At 48.0% G+C, this 15,408-nt stretch overlaps 2 long non-coding RNA genes and 27 other non-coding genes across 30 annotated transcripts in view; 8 read left to right on the top strand and 21 right to left on the bottom strand.

Annotated features, from left to right (window-relative positions):
* The window catches only part of LOC127979065 (uncharacterized), a 232,327-nt gene that overhangs the window by 65,559 nt on the left and 151,360 nt on the right, over nt 1-15,408 (top strand). The gene's annotated exons all lie outside the window — the stretch shown is intronic.
* LOC127979064 (uncharacterized) overlaps nt 1-15,408 on the bottom strand; it is a 298,949-nt gene that overhangs the window by 196,709 nt on the left and 86,832 nt on the right. The gene's annotated exons all lie outside the window — the stretch shown is intronic.
* trnaa-agc (transfer RNA alanine (anticodon AGC)) lies at nt 655-727 on the top strand. The gene has a single exon. It is a non-coding gene; the product is annotated as a tRNA-Ala (tRNA).
* Nucleotides 1,584-1,655, bottom strand: trnaq-uug (transfer RNA glutamine (anticodon UUG)). The gene has a single exon. It is a non-coding gene; the product is annotated as a tRNA-Gln (tRNA).
* On the bottom strand, nt 1,791-1,863 carry trnaf-gaa (transfer RNA phenylalanine (anticodon GAA)). The gene has a single exon. It is a non-coding gene; the product is annotated as a tRNA-Phe (tRNA).
* Nucleotides 1,970-2,043, bottom strand: trnai-aau (transfer RNA isoleucine (anticodon AAU)). The gene has a single exon. It is a non-coding gene; the product is annotated as a tRNA-Ile (tRNA).
* trnap-ugg (transfer RNA proline (anticodon UGG)) lies at nt 2,141-2,212 on the bottom strand. Its single transcript has one exon. It is a non-coding gene; the product is annotated as a tRNA-Pro (tRNA).
* On the top strand, nt 3,149-3,221 carry trnaa-agc (transfer RNA alanine (anticodon AGC)). Its single transcript has one exon. It is a non-coding gene; the product is annotated as a tRNA-Ala (tRNA).
* On the bottom strand, nt 3,977-4,050 carry trnai-aau (transfer RNA isoleucine (anticodon AAU)). Its single transcript has one exon. It is a non-coding gene; the product is annotated as a tRNA-Ile (tRNA).
* Nucleotides 4,148-4,219, bottom strand: trnap-ugg (transfer RNA proline (anticodon UGG)). Its single transcript has one exon. It is a non-coding gene; the product is annotated as a tRNA-Pro (tRNA).
* On the top strand, nt 5,156-5,228 carry trnaa-agc (transfer RNA alanine (anticodon AGC)). The gene has a single exon. It is a non-coding gene; the product is annotated as a tRNA-Ala (tRNA).
* On the bottom strand, nt 6,085-6,156 carry trnaq-uug (transfer RNA glutamine (anticodon UUG)). Its single transcript has one exon. It is a non-coding gene; the product is annotated as a tRNA-Gln (tRNA).
* trnaf-gaa (transfer RNA phenylalanine (anticodon GAA)) lies at nt 6,292-6,364 on the bottom strand. The gene has a single exon. It is a non-coding gene; the product is annotated as a tRNA-Phe (tRNA).
* On the bottom strand, nt 6,471-6,544 carry trnai-aau (transfer RNA isoleucine (anticodon AAU)). Its single transcript has one exon. It is a non-coding gene; the product is annotated as a tRNA-Ile (tRNA).
* Nucleotides 6,642-6,713, bottom strand: trnap-ugg (transfer RNA proline (anticodon UGG)). Its single transcript has one exon. It is a non-coding gene; the product is annotated as a tRNA-Pro (tRNA).
* Nucleotides 7,650-7,722, top strand: trnaa-agc (transfer RNA alanine (anticodon AGC)). The gene has a single exon. It is a non-coding gene; the product is annotated as a tRNA-Ala (tRNA).
* On the bottom strand, nt 8,579-8,650 carry trnaq-uug (transfer RNA glutamine (anticodon UUG)). Its single transcript has one exon. It is a non-coding gene; the product is annotated as a tRNA-Gln (tRNA).
* trnaf-gaa (transfer RNA phenylalanine (anticodon GAA)) lies at nt 8,786-8,858 on the bottom strand. The gene has a single exon. It is a non-coding gene; the product is annotated as a tRNA-Phe (tRNA).
* On the bottom strand, nt 8,965-9,038 carry trnai-aau (transfer RNA isoleucine (anticodon AAU)). Its single transcript has one exon. It is a non-coding gene; the product is annotated as a tRNA-Ile (tRNA).
* On the bottom strand, nt 9,136-9,207 carry trnap-ugg (transfer RNA proline (anticodon UGG)). Its single transcript has one exon. It is a non-coding gene; the product is annotated as a tRNA-Pro (tRNA).
* trnaa-agc (transfer RNA alanine (anticodon AGC)) lies at nt 10,144-10,216 on the top strand. The gene has a single exon. It is a non-coding gene; the product is annotated as a tRNA-Ala (tRNA).
* Nucleotides 11,073-11,144, bottom strand: trnaq-uug (transfer RNA glutamine (anticodon UUG)). The gene has a single exon. It is a non-coding gene; the product is annotated as a tRNA-Gln (tRNA).
* On the bottom strand, nt 11,280-11,352 carry trnaf-gaa (transfer RNA phenylalanine (anticodon GAA)). Its single transcript has one exon. It is a non-coding gene; the product is annotated as a tRNA-Phe (tRNA).
* On the bottom strand, nt 11,459-11,532 carry trnai-aau (transfer RNA isoleucine (anticodon AAU)). Its single transcript has one exon. It is a non-coding gene; the product is annotated as a tRNA-Ile (tRNA).
* Nucleotides 11,630-11,701, bottom strand: trnap-ugg (transfer RNA proline (anticodon UGG)). The gene has a single exon. It is a non-coding gene; the product is annotated as a tRNA-Pro (tRNA).
* trnaa-agc (transfer RNA alanine (anticodon AGC)) lies at nt 12,638-12,710 on the top strand. Its single transcript has one exon. It is a non-coding gene; the product is annotated as a tRNA-Ala (tRNA).
* trnai-aau (transfer RNA isoleucine (anticodon AAU)) lies at nt 13,466-13,539 on the bottom strand. Its single transcript has one exon. It is a non-coding gene; the product is annotated as a tRNA-Ile (tRNA).
* trnap-ugg (transfer RNA proline (anticodon UGG)) lies at nt 13,637-13,708 on the bottom strand. The gene has a single exon. It is a non-coding gene; the product is annotated as a tRNA-Pro (tRNA).
* trnaa-agc (transfer RNA alanine (anticodon AGC)) lies at nt 14,645-14,717 on the top strand. Its single transcript has one exon. It is a non-coding gene; the product is annotated as a tRNA-Ala (tRNA).

Raw genomic sequence — 15,408 nt, 5'->3', positions numbered from 1 at the left:
TTGTTCCATTCAAACGTAAGTGCCCTGAGAAGTGGACATCACATGACATCCCTCCGTGATTCAAGTTCAGAGCGTATGTGTACGTTCAGTTCAAAGTGACTAACACAGAGGTGTACAGAGGTATACAGAGGTATATGATGTCACACTTGTCCATGTGTGAAGACGTTGCGCAGCGCAAATCCGTGAACCAATGTTCCTAAGTGAAGTAAACTTCGACGGATTTCCCCTGCTCAGGGAGTGGGGAGCAATGAACACTGTGTAGGGACCATGTCAATCGCAAGGAGCTCACTTCTAATGAGCTGATTATCCAAATCAGGTGTGCTAACAAAGAGAGACATGCAAAATATGCAGACCTTTGGGGAGCGAGGACTGGAATGGAGAACCGCTTCCTTATTCTTTAAGTCAGTGTGAGAAAAAGAGGTGAGAAGTTGTCTGCGTGACCCGAGTGATGCAAGGTGGTCTGCATAATACAAGAATCCGCACATGCATACTGGCGTAACAAGACCGAGAAGGTCCTTTAACACAAAAGCTAAATCTCTTTGTTAATTCGACAACACAATCGCGGCCAGTGCAAAGGTGCAAGCCCAGAGGAGGGACGGCCTCTTTGCATCAAGCCGGTCATTCGCAGCTATGCTCGTCATTCTTGAAAGGCCAGGGGAATTAGCTCAAATGGTAGAGCGCTCGCTTAGCATGCGAGAGGTAGCGGGATCGATGCCCGCATTCTCCAAGTTGGCTCCTGCCCTTTTACTCACACATCCCTAAATCAGTGGTTTTCAATCCTGTCCTGGAGGCATCCCTGCCCTGCACATTTTGCATTTCCCCTCATCTAACACACCAGTTTCAAATCATCAGCTCATTAATAGAGACTGCAAGACCTGATTTGGGTGTGTCTAATAAGGGAGACATACGAAATGTTCAGGACAGGGTTGCCTCCAGGAAAGGTTTGAAAACCATTGCCCTAAAGAGACCGACTGAGCACTGACGCAATGCTGCGACACTCCCACGTTAGCTTTTTTTGGGGCTCACAGCTGCCAAAAAGTATTTCAGACATGGTCCTGTGCAAATTGGTTGCAAAACATTGCCATTTTACACACAGTTCCCTAAAGCAGTGGTTTTCAAACCTGTCCTGGAGGCACCCCTGCCCTACACATTTTGAATGTTTCCCTCATCTATCACACCTGTTTCAAATCATCAACTCATTGATAGAGACCGCAAGACCTTATTTGGGTGTGTCTAATAAGGCAGACAATCAAACTGTGCAAGGCAGGGTGCCTCCAGGACAGGTTCGAGAACCAGTGCCCTAAAGAGACCGACTGGGCATCGATGCAATGCTGCCACAGTCTCTACGTTAGTTAATTTTTTTGGACTCAAAGCTGCCAAAAAGTATTTCAGACATGGTCCTGCGCAAATTGGTTGCAAAAAGTGGTCCCACCGCAATTTGAACTCGGATCACTGGATTCAGAGTGCTAACCATTACACCATGAAACCTTACCTGGAGCAGCCGTTGCTCACAGGGCCACAAAGACTGTCACCAGTGACAACCTAGTGCTGTTTTTATCTTTTCCTGCGGCAAGAAAGCACACAGGTTCCACCGAGATTCGAACTCAGATCGCTGGATTCAAAGCCCAGAGTGCTGACCATTACACCATGGAACCGAAACTGCTTGTTTGGTGGCCAACTGGGAAACAGATAGCTCCGTGGCAGTGGGGAAGCAGTTATACAGAGAAGTTGGAACCCAGTGATTTTTGGTCACTGGCCCGCCTCAAAAAACGGAAAAGAGTGGGAGATTTTGCCGAAACCCGGGATCGAACCAGGGACCTTTAGATCTTCAGTCTAACGCTCTCCCAACTGAGCTATTTCGGCCACAACAAGCTCCTGCTTAGCAAGCAGGGATTTCAGTGAGATCACCCTACTCTTTGTCACAGGAGAAGAGCAGAGCAGAGATGAGCCCCCAGACAATAAAAACAGCTGGCCAGTACGGGGATCGAACCCGCGACCTTGGCGTTATTAGCACCACGCTCTAACCATCTGAGCTAACCGGCCTCCCTTAGCCATCTGTCTCTACCCGATTGAATAAAAAACTGCCTCAATGTTAGGGAACGCAATGAGACCACAAAGCTTCACGTTTTATCGCGACCATGGGCTCGTCCGGGATTTGAACCCGGGACCTCTCGCACCCAAAGCGAGAATCATACCCCTAGACCAACGAGCCTTCCTGCGCTGGGCCGAGAAAAAAGAGCTACTGCAGCATCAATAAAAGAAGGAACATGAACTAACGTGGAAGCAATCAAAGACCTCGAGACAGTGTTAACGGCTAACGAACGCAAGTTGGCCTCTTAACTGACCTAAAAATGTGGCTGTATCTAACATGTAGAGGGATGTTAGGGAGGACAGCTGAAACTGTCAGATGTCACTTAGACCAGCGGTTCTCAATTCCAGTCCTCGAGCCCCCTGCTCTTCAGATTTTGTATGTTTCTCGTATAGCTTCAGACATTTGTTCCATTCAAACGTAAGTGCCCTGAGAAGTGGACATCACATGACATCCCTCCGTGATTCAAGTTCAGAGCGTATGTGTACGTTCAGTTCAAAGTGACTAACACAGAGGTGTACAGAGGTATACAGAGGTATATGATGTCACACTTGTCCATGTGTGAAGACGTTGCGCAGCGCAAATCCGTGAACCAATGTTCCTAAGTGAAGTAAACTTCGACGGATTTCCCCTGCTCAGGGAGTGGGGAGCAATGAACACTGTGTAGGGACCATGTCAATCGCAAGGAGCTCACTTCTAATGAGCTGATTATCCAAATCAGGTGTGCTAACAAAGAGAGACATGCAAAATATGCAGACCTTTGGGGAGCGAGGACTGGAATGGAGAACCGCTTCCTTATTCTTTAAGTCAGTGTGAGAAAAAGAGGTGAGAAGTTGTCTGCGTGACCCGAGTGATGCAAGGTGGTCTGCATAATACAAGAATCCGCACATGCATACTGGCGTAACAAGACCGAGAAGGTCCTTTAACACAAAAGCTAAATCTCTTTGTTAATTCGACAACACAATCGCGGCCAGTGCAAAGGTGCAAGCCCAGAGGAGGGACGGCCTCTTTGCATCAAGCCGGTCATTCGCAGCTATGCTCGTCATTCTTGAAAGGCCAGGGGAATTAGCTCAAATGGTAGAGCGCTCGCTTAGCATGCGAGAGGTAGCGGGATCGATGCCCGCATTCTCCAAGTTGGCTCCTGCCCTTTTACTCACACATCCCTAAATCAGTGGTTTTCAATCCTGTCCTGGAGGCATCCCTGCCCTGCACATTTTGCATTTCCCCTCATCTAACACACCAGTTTCAAATCATCAGCTCATTAATAGAGACTGCAAGACCTGATTTGGGTGTGTCTAATAAGGGAGACATACGAAATGTTCAGGACAGGGTTGCCTCCAGGAAAGGTTTGAAAACCATTGCCCTAAAGAGACCGACTGAGCACTGACGCAATGCTGCGACACTCCCACGTTAGCTTTTTTTGGGGCTCACAGCTGCCAAAAAGTATTTCAGACATGGTCCTGTGCAAATTGGTTGCAAAACATTGCCATTTTACACACAGTTCCCTAAAGCAGTGGTTTTCAAACCTGTCCTGGAGGCACCCCTGCCCTACACATTTTGAATGTTTCCCTCATCTATCACACCTGTTTCAAATCATCAACTCATTGATAGAGACCGCAAGACCTTATTTGGGTGTGTCTAATAAGGCAGACAATCAAACTGTGCAGGGCAGGGTGCCTCCAGGACAGGTTTGAAAACCAGTGCCCTAAAGAAACCGACTGGATCGAACCAGGGACCTTTAGATCTTCAGTCTAACGCTCTCCCAACTGAGCTATTTCGGCCACAACAAGCTCCTGCTTAGCAAGCAGGGATTTCAGTGAGATCACCCTACTCTTTGTCACAGGAGAAGAGCAGAGCAGAGATGAGCCCCCAGACAATAAAAACAGCTGGCCAGTACGGGGATTGAACCCGCGACCTTGGCGTTATTAGCACCACGCTCTAACCATCTGAGCTAACCGGCCTCCCTTAGCCATCTGTCTCTACCCGATTGAATAAAAAACTGCCTCAATGTTAGTGAACGCAATGAGACTACAAAGCTTCACGTTTTATCGCGACCAAGGGCTCGTCCGGGATTTGAACCCGGGACCTCTCGCACCCAAAGCGAGAATCATACCCCTAGACCAACGAGCCTTCCTGTGCTGGGCCGAGAAAAAAGAGCTACTGCAGCATCAATAAAAGAAGGAACATGAACTAACGTGGAAGCAATCAAAGACCTCGAGACAGTGTTAAAGGCTAACGAACGCAAGTTGGCCTCTTAACTGACCTAAAAATGTGGCTGTATCTAACATGTAGAGGGATGTTAGGGAGGACAGCTGAAACTGTCAGATGTCACTTAGACCAGCGGTTCTCAATTCCAGTCCTCGAGCCCCCTGCTCTTCAGATTTTGTATGTTTCTCGTATAGCTTCAGACATTTGTTCCATTCAAACGTAAGTGCCCTGAGAAGTGGACATCACATGACATCCCTCCGTGATTCAAGTTCAGAGCGTATGTGTACGTTCAGTTCAAAGTGACTAACACAGAGGTGTACAGAGGTATACAGAGGTATATGATGTCACACTTGTCCATGTGTGAAGACGTTGCGCAGGGCAAATCCGTGAACCAATGTTCCTAAGTGAAGTAAACTTCGACGGATTTCCCCTGCTCAGGGAGTGGGGAGCAATGAACACTGTGTAGGGACCATGTCAATCGCAAGGAGCTCACTTCTAATGAGCTGATTATCCAAATCAGGTGTGCTAACAAAGAGAGACATGCAAAATATGCAGACCTTTGGGGAGCGAGGACTGGAATGGAGAACCGCTTCCTTATTCTTTAAGTCAGTGTGAGAAAAAGAGGTGAGAAGTTGTCTGCGTGACCCGAGTGATGCAAGGTGGTCTGCATAATACAAGAATCCGCACATGCATACTGGCGTAACAAGACCGAGAAGGTCCTTTAACACAAAAGCTAAATCTCTTTGTTAATTCGACAACACAATCGCGGCCAGTGCAAAGGTGCAAGCCCAGAGGAGGGACGGCCTCTTTGCATCAAGCCGGTCATTCGCAGCTATGCTCGTCATTCTTGAAAGGCCAGGGGAATTAGCTCAAATGGTAGAGCGCTCGCTTAGCATGCGAGAGGTAGCGGGATCGATGCCCGCATTCTCCAAGTTGGCTCCTGCCCTTTTACTCACACATCCCTAAATCAGTGGTTTTCAATCCTGTCCTGGAGGCATCCCTGCCCTGCACATTTTGCATTTCCCCTCATCTAACACACCAGTTTCAAATCATCAGCTCATTAATAGAGACTGCAAGACCTGATTTGGGTGTGTCTAATAAGGGAGACATACGAAATGTTCAGGACAGGGTTGCCTCCAGGAAAGGTTTGAAAACCATTGCCCTAAAGAGACCGACTGAGCACTGACGCAATGCTGCGACACTCCCACGTTAGCTTTTTTTGGGGCTCACAGCTGCCAAAAAGTATTTCAGACATGGTCCTGTGCAAATTGGTTGCAAAACATTGCCATTTTACACACAGTTCCCTAAAGCAGTGGTTTTCAAACCTGTCCTGGAGGCACCCCTGCCCTACACATTTTGAATGTTTCCCTCATCTATCACACCTGTTTCAAATCATCAACTCATTGATAGAGACCGCAAGACCTTATTTGGGTGTGTCTAATAAGGCAGACAATCAAACTGTGCAAGGCAGGGTGCCTCCAGGACAGGTTCGAGAACCAGTGCCCTAAAGAGACCGACTGGGCATCGATGCAATGCTGCCACAGTCTCTACGTTAGTTAATTTTTTTGGACTCAAAGCTGCCAAAAAGTATTTCAGACATGGTCCTGCGCAAATTGGTTGCAAAAAGTGGTCCCACCGCAATTTGAACTCGGATCACTGGATTCAGAGTGCTAACCATTACACCATGAAACCTTACCTGGAGCAGCCGTTGCTCACAGGGCCACAAAGACTGTCACCAGTGACAACCTAGTGCTGTTTTTATCTTTTCCTGCGGCAAGAAAGCACACAGGTTCCACCGAGATTCGAACTCAGATCGCTGGATTCAAAGCCCAGAGTGCTGACCATTACACCATGGAACCGAAACTGCTTGTTTGGTGGCCAACTGGGAAACAGATAGCTCCGTGGCAGTGGGGAAGCAGTTATACAGAGAAGTTGGAACCCAGTGATTTTTGGTCACTGGCCCGCCTCAAAAAACGGAAAAGAGTGGGAGATTTTGCCGAAACCCGGGATCGAACCAGGGACCTTTAGATCTTCAGTCTAACGCTCTCCCAACTGAGCTATTTCGGCCACAACAAGCTCCTGCTTAGCAAGCAGGGATTTCAGTGAGATCACCCTACTCTTTGTCACAGGAGAAGAGCAGAGCAGAGATGAGCCCCCAGACAATAAAAACAGCTGGCCAGTACGGGGATCGAACCCGCGACCTTGGCGTTATTAGCACCACGCTCTAACCATCTGAGCTAACCGGCCTCCCTTAGCCATCTGTCTCTACCCGATTGAATAAAAAACTGCCTCAATGTTAGGGAACGCAATGAGACCACAAAGCTTCACGTTTTATCGCGACCAAGGGCTCGTCCGGGATTTGAACCCGGGACCTCTCGCACCCAAAGCGAGAATCATACCCCTAGACCAACGAGCCTTCCTACGCTGGGCCGAGAAAAAAGAGCTACTGCAGCATCAATAAAAGAAGGATCATGAACTAACGTGGAAGCAATCAAAGACCTCGAGACAGTGTTAAAGGCTAACGAACGCAAGTTGGCCTCTTAACTGACCTAAAAATGTGGCTGTATCTAACATGTAGAGGGATGTTAGGGAGGACAGCTGAAACTGTCAGATGTCACTTAGACCAGCGGTTCTCAATTCCAGTCCTCGAGCCCCCTGCTCTTCAGATTTTGTATGTTTCTCGTATAGCTTCAGACATTTGTTCCATTCAAACGTAAGTGCCCTGAGAAGTGGACATCACATGACATCCCTCCGTGATTCAAGTTCAGAGCGTATGTGTACGTTCAGTTCAAAGTGACTAACACAGAGGTGTACAGAGGTATACAGAGGTATATGATGTCACACTTGTCCATGTGTGAAGACGTTGCGCAGCGCAAATCCGTGAACCAATGTTCCTAAGTGAAGTAAACTTCGACGGATTTCCCCTGCTCAGGGAGTGGGGAGCAATGAACACTGTGTAGGGACCATGTCAATCGCAAGGAGCTCACTTCTAATGAGCTGATTATCCAAATCAGGTGTGCTAACAAAGAGAGACATGCAAAATATGCAGACCTTTGGGGAGCGAGGACTGGAATGGAGAACCGCTTCCTTATTCTTTAAGTCAGTGTGAGAAAAAGAGGTGAGAAGTTGTCTGCGTGACCCGAGTGATGCAAGGTGGTCTGCATAATACAAGAATCCGCACATGCATACTGGCGTAACAAGACCGAGAAGGTCCTTTAACACAAAAGCTAAATCTCTTTGTTAATTCGACAACACAATCGCGGCCAGTGCAAAGGTGCAAGCCCAGAGGAGGGACGGCCTCTTTGGATCAAGCCGGTCATTCGCAGCTATGCTCGTCATTCTTGAAAGGCCAGGGGAATTAGCTCAAATGGTAGAGCGCTCGCTTAGCATGCGAGAGGTAGCGGGATCGATGCCCGCATTCTCCAAGTTGGCTCCTGCCCTTTTACTCACACATCCCTAAATCAGTGGTTTTCAATCCTGTCCTGGAGGCATCCCTGCCCTGCACATTTTGCATTTCCCCTCATCTAACACACCAGTTTCAAATCATCAGCTCATTAATAGAGACTGCAAGACCTGATTTGGGTGTGTCTAATAAGGGAGACATACGAAATGTTCAGGACAGGGTTGCCTCCAGGAAAGGTTTGAAAACCATTGCCCTAAAGAGACCGACTGAGCACTGACGCAATGCTGCGACACTCCCACGTTAGCTTTTTTTGGGGCTCACAGCTGCCAAAAAGTATTTCAGACATGGTCCTGTGCAAATTGGTTGCAAAACATTGCCATTTTACACACAGTTCCCTAAAGCAGTGGTTTTCAAACCTGTCCTGGAGGCACCCCTGCCCTACACATTTTGAATGTTTCCCTCATCTATCACACCTGTTTCAAATCATCAACTCATTGATAGAGACCGCAAGACCTTATTTGGGTGTGTCTAATAAGGCAGACAATCAAACTGTGCAGGGCAGGGTGCCTCCAGGACAGGTTCGAGAACCAGTGCCCTAAAGAGACCGACTGGGCATCGATGCAATGCTGCCACAGTCTCTACGTTAGTTAATTTTTTTGGACTCAAAGCTGCCAAAAAGTATTTCAGACATGGTCCTGCGCAAATTGGTTGCAAAAAGTGGTCCCACCGCAATTTGAACTCGGATCACTGGATTCAGAGTGCTAACCATTACACCATGAAACCTTACCTGGAGCAGCCGTTGCTCACAGGGCCACAAAGACTGTCACCAGTGACAACCTAGTGCTGTTTTTATCTTTTCCTGCGGCAAGAAAGCACACAGGTTCCACCGAGATTCGAACTCAGATCGCTGGATTCAAAGCCCAGAGTGCTGACCATTACACCATGGAACCGAAACTGCTTGTTTGGTGGCCAACTGGGAAACAGATAGCTCCGTGGCAGTGGGGAAGCAGTTATACAGAGAAGTTGGAACCCAGTGATTTTTGGTCACTGGCCCGCCTCAAAAAACGGAAAAGAGTGGGAGATTTTGCCGAAACCCGGGATCGAACCAGGGACCTTTAGATCTTCAGTCTAACGCTCTCCCAACTGAGCTATTTCGGCCACAACAAGCTCCTGCTTAGCAAGCAGGGATTTCAGTGAGATCACCCTACTCTTTGTCACAGGAGAAGAGCAGAGCAGAGATGAGCCCCCAGACAATAAAAACAGCTGGCCAGTACGGGGATCGAACCCGCGACCTTGGCGTTATTAGCACCACGCTCTAACCATCTGAGCTAACCGGCCTCCCTTAGCCATCTGTCTCTACCCGATTGAATAAAAAACTGCCTCAATGTTAGTGAACGCAATGAGACTACAAAGCTTCACGTTTTAACGCGACCAAGGGCTCGTCCGGGATTTGAACCCGGGACCTCTCGCACCCAAAGCGAGAATCATACCCCTAGACCAACGAGCCTTCCTGTGCTGGGCCGAGAAAAAAGAGCTACTGCAGCATCAATAAAAGAAGGAACATGAACTAACGTGGAAGCAATCAAAGACCTCGAGACAGTGTTAAAGGCTAACGAACGCAAGTTGGCCTCTTAACTGACCTAAAAATGTGGCTGTATCTAACATGTAGAGGGATGTTAGGGAGGACAGCTGAAACTGTCAGATGTCACTTAGACCAGCGGTTCTCAATTCCAGTCCTCGAGCCCCCTGCTCTTCAGATTTTGTATGTTTCTCGTATAGCTTCAGACATTTGTTCCATTCAAACGTAAGTGCCCTGAGAAGTGGACATCACATGACATCCCTCCTTGATTCAAGTTCAGAGCGTATGTGTACGTTCAGTTCAAAGTGACTAACACAGAGGTGTACAGAGGTATACAGAGGTATATGATGTCACACTTGTCCATGTGTGAAGACGTTGCGCAGCGCAAATCCGTGAACCAATGTTCCTAAGTGAAGTAAACTTCGACGGATTTCCCCTGCTCAGGGAGTGGGGAGCAATGAACACTGTGTAGGGACCATGTCAATCGCAAGGAGCTCACTTCTAATGAGCTGATTATCCAAATCAGGTGTGCTAACAAAGAGAGACATGCAAAATATGCAGACCTTTGGGGAGCGAGGACTGGAATGGAGAACCGCTTCCTTATTCTTTAAGTCAGTGTGAGAAAAAGAGGTGAGAAGTTGTCTGCGTGACCCGAGTGATGCAAGGTGGTCTGCATAATACAAGAATCCGCACATGCATACTGGCGTAACAAGACCGAGAAGGTCCTTTAACACAAAAGCTAAATCTCTTTGTTAATTCGACAACACAATCGCGGCCAGTGCAAAGGTGCAAGCCCAGAGGAGGGACGGCCTCTTTGCATCAAGCCGGTCATTCGCAGCTATGCTCGTCATTCTTGAAAGGCCAGGGGAATTAGCTCAAATGGTAGAGCGCTCGCTTAGCATGCGAGAGGTAGCGGGATCGATGCCCGCATTCTCCAAGTTGGCTCCTGCCCTTTTACTCACACATCCCTAAATCAGTGGTTTTCAATCCTGTCCTGGAGGCATCCCTGCCCTGCACATTTTGCATTTCCCCTCATCTAACACACCAGTTTCAAATCATCAGCTCATTAATAGAGACTGCAAGACCTGATTTGGGTGTGTCTAATAAGGGAGACATACGAAATGTTCAGGACAGGGTTGCCTCCAGGAAAGGTTTGAAAACCATTGCCCTAAAGAGACCGACTGAGCACTGACGCAATGCTGCGACACTCCCACGTTAGCTTTTTTTGGGGCTCACAGCTGCCAAAAAGTATTTCAGACATGGTCCTGTGCAAATTGGTTGCAAAACATTGCCATTTTACACACAGTTCCCTAAAGCAGTGGTTTTCAAACCTGTCCTGGAGGCACCCCTGCCCTACACATTTTGAATGTTTCCCTCATCTATCACACCTGTTTCAAATCATCAACTCATTGATAGAGACCGCAAGACCTTATTTGGGTGTGTCTAATAAGGCAGACAATCAAACTGTGCAAGGCAGGGTGCCTCCAGGACAGGTTCGAGAACCAGTGCCCTAAAGAGACCGACTGGGCATCGATGCAATGCTGCCACAGTCTCTACGTTAGTTAATTTTTTTGGACTCAAAGCTGCCAAAAAGTATTTCAGACATGGTCCTGCGCAAATTGGTTGCAAAAAGTGGTCCCACCGCAATTTGAACTCGGATCACTGGATTCAGAGTGCTAACCATTACACCATGAAACCTTACCTGGAGCAGCCGTTGCTCACAGGGCCACAAAGACTGTCACCAGTGACAACCTAGTGCTGTTTTTATCTTTTCCTGCGGCAAGAAAGCACACAGGTTCCACCGAGATTCGAACTCAGATCGCTGGATTCAAAGCCCAGAGTGCTGACCATTACACCATGGAACCGAAACTGCTTGTTTGGTGGCCAACTGGGAAACAGATAGCTCCGTGGCAGTGGGGAAGCAGTTATACAGAGAAGTTGGAACCCAGTGATTTTTGGTCACTGGCCCGCCTCAAAAAACGGAAAAGAGTGGGAGATTTTGCCGAAACCCGGGATCGAACCAGGGACCTTTAGATCTTCAGTCTAACGCTCTCCCAACTGAGCTATTTCGGCCACAACAAGCTCCTGCTTAGCAAGCAGGGATTTCAGTGAGATCACCCTACTCTTTGTCACAGGAGAAGAGCAGAGCAGAGATGAGCCCCCAGACAATAAAAACAGCTGGCCAGTACGGGGATCGAACCCGCGACCTTGGCGTTATTAGCACCACGCTCTAACCATCTGAGCTAACCGGCCTCCCTTAGCCATCTGTCTCTACCCGATTGAATAAAAAACTGCCTCAATGTTAGGGAACGCAATGAGACCACAAAGCTTCACGTTTTATCGCGACCATGGGCTCGTCCGGGATTTGAACCCGGGACCTCTCGCACCCAAAGCGAGAATCATACCCCTAGACCAACGAGCCTTCCTGCGCTGGGCCGAGAAAAAAGAGCTACTGCAGCATCAATAAAAGAAGGAACATGAACTAACGTGGAAGCAATCAAAGACCTCGAGACAGTGTTAACGGCTAACGAACGCAAGTTGGCCTCTTAACTGACCTAAAAATGTGGCTGTATCTAACATGTAGAGGGATGTTAGGGAGGACAGCTGAAACTGTCAGATGTCACTTAGACCAGCGGTTCTCAATTCCAGTCCTCGAGCCCCCTGCTCTTCAGATTTTGTATGTTTCTCGTATAGCTTCAGACATTTGTTCCATTCAAACGTAAGTGCCCTGAGAAGTGGACATCACATGACATCCCTCCGTGATTCAAGTTCAGAGCGTATGTGTACGTTCAGTTCAAAGTGACTAACACAGAGGTGTACAGAGGTATACAGAGGTATATGATGTCACACTTGTCCATGTGTGAAGACGTTGCGCAGCGCAAATCCGTGAACCAATGTTCCTAAGTGAAGTAAACTTCGACGGATTTCCCCTGCTCAGGGAGTGGGGAGCAATGAACACTGTGTAGGGACCATGTCAATCGCAAGGAGCTCACTTCTAATGAGCTGATTATCCAAATCAGGTGTGCTAACAAAGAGAGACATGCAAAATATGCAGACCTTTGGGGAGCGAGGACTGGAATGGAGAACCGCTTCCTTATTCTTTAAGTCAGTGTGAGAAAAAGAGGTGAGAAGTTGTCTGCGTGACCCGAGTGATGCAAGGTGGTCTGCATAATACAAGAATCCGCACATGCATACTGGCGTAACAAGACCGAGAAGGTCCTTTAACACAAAAGCTAAATCTCTTTGTTAATTCGACAACACAATCGCGGCCAGTGCAAAGGTGCAAGCCCAGAGGAGGGACGGCCTCTTTGCATCAAGCCGGTCATTCGCAGCTATGCTCGTCATTCTTGAAAGGCCAGGGGAATTAGCTCAAATGGTAGAGCGCTCGCTTAGCATGCGAGAGGTAGCGGGATCGATGCCCGCATTCTCCAAGTTGGCTCCTGCCCTTTTACTCACACATCCCTAAATCAGTGGTTTTCAATCCTGTCCTGGAGGCATCCCTGCCCTGCACATTTTGCATTTCCCCTCATCTAACACACCAGTTTCAAATCATCAGCTCATTAATAGAGACTGCAAGACCTGATTTGGGTGTGTCTAATAAGGGAGACATACGAAATGTTCAGGACAGGGTTGCCTCCAGGAAAGGTTTGAAAACCATTGCCCTAAAGAGACCGACTGAGCACTGACGCAATGCTGCGACACTCCCACGTTAGCTTTTTTTGGGGCTCACAGCTGCCAAAAAGTATTTCAGACATGGTCCTGTGCAAATTGGTTGCAAAACATTGCCATTTTACACACAGTTCCCTAAAGCAGTGGTTTTCAAACCTGTCCTGGAGGCACCCCTGCCCTACACATTTTGAATGTTTCCCTCATCTATCACACCTGTTTCAAATCATCAACTCATTGATAGAGACCGCAAGACCTTATTTGGGTGTGTCTAATAAGGCAGACAATCAAACTGTGCAGGGCAGGGTGCCTCCAGGACAGGTTTGAAAACCAGTGCCCTAAAGAGACCGACTGGATCGAACCAGGGACCTTTAGATCTTCAGTCTAACGCTCTCCCAACTGAGCTATTTCGGCCACAACAAGCTCCTGCTTAGCAAGCAGGGATTTCAGTGAGATCACCCTACTCTTTGTCACAGGAGAAGAGCAGAGCAGAGATGAGCCCCCAGACAATAAAAACAGCTGGCCAGTACGGGGATTGAACCCGCGACCTTGGCGTTATTAGCACCACGCTCTAACCATCTGAGCTAACCGGCCTCCCTTAGCCATCTGTCTCTACCCGATTGAATAAAAAACTGCCTCAATGTTAGTGAACGCAATGAGACTACAAAGCTTCACGTTTTATCGCGACCAAGGGCTCGTCCGGGATTTGAACCCGGGACCTCTCGCACCCAAAGCGAGAATCATACCCCTAGACCAACGAGCCTTCCTGTGCTGGGCCGAGAAAAAAGAGCTACTGCAGCATCAATAAAAGAAGGAACATGAACTAACGTGGAAGCAATCAAAGACCTCGAGACAGTGTTAAAGGCTAACGAACGCAAGTTGGCCTCTTAACTGACCTAAAAATGTGGCTGTATCTAACATGTAGAGGGATGTTAGGGAGGACAGCTGAAACTGTCAGATGTCACTTAGACCAGCGGTTCTCAATTCCAGTCCTCGAGCCCCCTGCTCTTCAGATTTTGTATGTTTCTCGTATAGCTTCAGACATTTGTTCCATTCAAACGTAAGTGCCCTGAGAAGTGGACATCACATGACATCCCTCCGTGATTCAAGTTCAGAGCGTATGTGTACGTTCAGTTCAAAGTGACTAACACAGAGGTGTACAGAGGTATACAGAGGTATATGATGTCACACTTGTCCATGTGTGAAGACGTTGCGCAGGGCAAATCCGTGAACCAATGTTCCTAAGTGAAGTAAACTTCGACGGATTTCCCCTGCTCAGGGAGTGGGGAGCAATGAACACTGTGTAGGGACCATGTCAATCGCAAGGAGCTCACTTCTAATGAGCTGATTATCCAAATCAGGTGTGCTAACAAAGAGAGACATGCAAAATATGCAGACCTTTGGGGAGCGAGGACTGGAATGGAGAACCGCTTCCTTATTCTTTAAGTCAGTGTGAGAAAAAGAGGTGAGAAGTTGTCTGCGTGACCCGAGTGATGCAAGGTGGTCTGCATAATACAAGAATCCGCACATGCATACTGGCGTAACAAGACCGAGAAGGTCCTTTAACACAAAAGCTAAATCTCTTTGTTAATTCGACAACACAATCGCGGCCAGTGCAAAGGTGCAAGCCCAGAGGAGGGACGGCCTCTTTGCATCAAGCCGGTCATTCGCAGCTATGCTCGTCATTCTTGAAAGGCCAGGGGAATTAGCTCAAATGGTAGAGCGCTCGCTTAGCATGCGAGAGGTAGCGGGATCGATGCCCGCATTCTCCAAGTTGGCTCCTGCCCTTTTACTCACACATCCCTAAATCAGTGGTTTTCAATCCTGTCCTGGAGGCATCCCTGCCCTGCACATTTTGCATTTCCCCTCATCTAACACACCAGTTTCAAATCATCAGCTCATTAATAGAGACTGCAAGACCTGATTTGGGTGTGTCTAATAAGGGAGACATACGAAATGTTCAGGACAGGGTTGCCTCCAGGAAAGGTTTGAAAACCATTGCCCTAAAGAGACCGACTGAGCACTGACGCAATGCTGCGACACTCCCACGTTAGCTTTTTTTGGGGCTCACAGCTGCCAAAAAGTATTTCAGACATGGTCCTGTGCAAATTGGTTGCAAAACATTGCCATTTTACACACAGTTCCCTAAAGCAGTGGTTTTCAAACCTGTCCTGGAGGCACCCCTGCCCTACACATTTTGAATGTTTCCCTCATCTATCACACCTGTTTCAAATCATCAACTCATTGATAGAGACCGCAAGACCTTATTTGGGTGTGTCTAATAAGGCAGACAATCAAACTGTGCAAGGCAGGGTGCCTCCAGGACAGGTTCGAGAACCAGTGCCCTAAAGAGACCGACTGGGCATCGATGCAATGCTGCCACAGTCTCTACGTTAGTTAATTTTTTTGGACTCAAAGCTGCCAAAAAGTATTTCAGACATGGTCCTGCGCAAATTGGTTGCA

Source organism: Carassius gibelio, chromosome B19 (genome assembly GCF_023724105.1).
Source record: "Carassius gibelio isolate Cgi1373 ecotype wild population from Czech Republic chromosome B19, carGib1.2-hapl.c, whole genome shotgun sequence".
Lineage (NCBI taxonomy): Eukaryota > Metazoa > Chordata > Actinopteri > Cypriniformes > Cyprinidae > Carassius > Carassius gibelio.
Note: the sequence above shows the minus strand (reverse complement) of the source record. Positions and strands in the feature narration are given on the sequence as shown.